The sequence below is a fragment of the Dipodomys ordii genome, unplaced genomic scaffold (genome assembly GCF_000151885.1).
Source record: "Dipodomys ordii isolate 6190 unplaced genomic scaffold, Dord_2.0 Scaffold246, whole genome shotgun sequence".
Taxonomy (NCBI): domain Eukaryota; kingdom Metazoa; phylum Chordata; class Mammalia; order Rodentia; family Heteromyidae; genus Dipodomys; species Dipodomys ordii.
Window position 1 is genome coordinate 218,178 of NW_012267462.1, and position 2,351 is coordinate 220,528.

General features: G+C 38.9%; 1 pseudogene; it reads right to left on the bottom strand.

The window, feature by feature from the left end:
• Positions 1-185: 185 nt before the first annotated feature.
• On the bottom strand, positions 186-685 carry LOC106000831 (annotated as a pseudogene).
• Between the last annotated feature and the right edge of the window lie 1,666 nt (positions 686-2,351).

Consider the following 2,351-nt stretch of genomic DNA (forward strand, 5'->3'; position numbering starts at 1 on the left):
AGAGTGACATTATTCAAGATGCATTGTATTTATAAAGTGACATGTTTAATGGTAACACTCTTTTTGTACAACTACAGAGAGGTAATCAAAGTAGAACTAAAAACAAGAAATGTGGATGAAGTTCTAAATGTCTTCTTTTCATGGGCACAGAACCTGGCATTTGTTACTGAGGGAGTTAGGGATGCTCATTTGGTCCAGCGGTGGCCGCAGTGCACATGTAGCACAGGCGCATGGCATCCTCAGCCGGGGCACTGTGTGACTGGAAGAACACTGCCTCCTTGTGGCCACACTTCTGGCATGGCTGGTCTTCAGTCCACGGCAAAGTGGGGTCCTGGGACAAGTCAGCGATGATCTGGGTCAGCTCCTCCACTTCGTGCTTGATTTTGTTGACATTAGATGTGGCTGCTGTCTGCTTCCTGCTGGTAGTCACAGTTCCGGCAAGCGCAAAGCAGGATGCGGTTCTCCTTGTCTTCCTGTGGGTACAGCATGTTGTTACATTCCTGGCAGAAGCGGATACCTACAAAACCCGGCTCGTAGTACCATCGGGTTCTGTAGTTACGCACTGACCGCCCAGCCTGTCCTGCTTGCTCAGACTGAAGCTCTAAATTTTTTCACTCTCCTCTCTGCCCTTCTGTTTCTTTGAAGGTTATATTTAAACAGGATTGAGTCTTTTAAGGCTTCTCATCTCAAATGAGATTAGAAGTGATCTCATCAGTGTTGGGAAAGGTACTTCCAGAAGAGACTGTGAAGAGAGGAGTTCACAGCAGATGACCCAGTGAGGTCGTGGTCCAACTCACAGAAAATATACAGGAAGGCATTGCTCACAACAAGAGTTTCAGTCAAACTCAGTCAAGGCAAAATGAAGTATCTGTAGTCATATATAAGGAACACTTCTCCAACAAAACTCCTTCTTGACACATAGGAAGTAACACAACTAAACACAGATGCAATATTTTCTTTTCTACTCAGAATTTGCCCAGAAATCAGAATCAGCAGCAGCATTTCCGAGAGTGTGCTACAAATTCAAAATTACAAAATCACCTCAGATCTAGTGAGTTAACAAGTGATCCCTGTTAGGTTTAGGAATTTGTGCTCAGGAGATGAGCATAACAGATACTACAGATATGATTTTATTCCTCAACACATTTAAAAGCATTTTTATTTAAATGATATTTCTCAGAATTTATTTATTTCTCTATCTCTTTCTCTGTCTCTGTCTCTCTGTATCTCTCTTACACATACAGATAAATGAACACACACACACACACACACACAAACATACACACAGCCCTGTGCCAGTCCTTTATTATAAAAGAGGAATTGACCTAAGCTCTGACTTTTTTTTAACTCACAATTTTAGGTGCAAAATTTCCTAGATGCAGTAACCCTCATCTTCCTGTACTCAGGCAAGGCCAGTTCTGTCTGTGTCACAATAATATTTATAAATAGAAAAACACTGCAAGTTGAGATGGACAGGCATATGGCTGTCTTCATTTTAAAACAAGTGAATATTATGTGACTCATTTCATGAGAGCAGTTTTAATACTCTTAAGGAATGGACAGCTAATGGTCTAATAATTTCCCATAAGGAACGTCTTTGCAGGGCTAAATTGGGTACATTGTGGCATCAGCACAAGCCTTCTTCTCTATTTGCTCATAATTGCCAGATGATGTTCTGCCTTACAAGTCCAGAAACTTTGGAGACAGGAACTAGAGACTGAAATCTCTGAGACAAATAAGCAGAAACAGGTTGTTTTGGATTGGGACTGAAGACCTTTAAAGACTGTATGTTAGTTTAAAATAAGCAGAATTATATATATATATATATATATATATATATATATATACACACACTCATCATGCGTATATGTATATAATTATGTACAAGTATTTACACTAGGGTATTTCAAGTCTACATGTCAGTATATGAGTGCAGTACATCATCAATTTCATATTTCCATTACTCCAAAGAGAGAATTTTAAAGAATTATTAGATTAATTTGCCATAGAAATATGGTACAGAAGAATAACAAGATATTAGTGGATACAAAAATTGTTACATTGAATACATATTCACCCTTTCATGTATAAACATTTCTATCATTTCCTTTTCCATTATAAAGGCCATCAGGATGTTACCTGTAGAAGTAAATTTTGTTCTCCCTGTCAATTCTTTATCCTAAGTCTTAATAGGAAGTTCCTAGAAATCAGAGTTTCTAACACTTATAGCAAACATCCCTGAACAGATGGGAACTATGCTATCAGCTGCATATTCAGGTAGCTCAACTCTGTGCACTGATTGGTCAACTCCATTGAGAATCAGTGCTGTTGATGGTGGACACTGTCTTTTT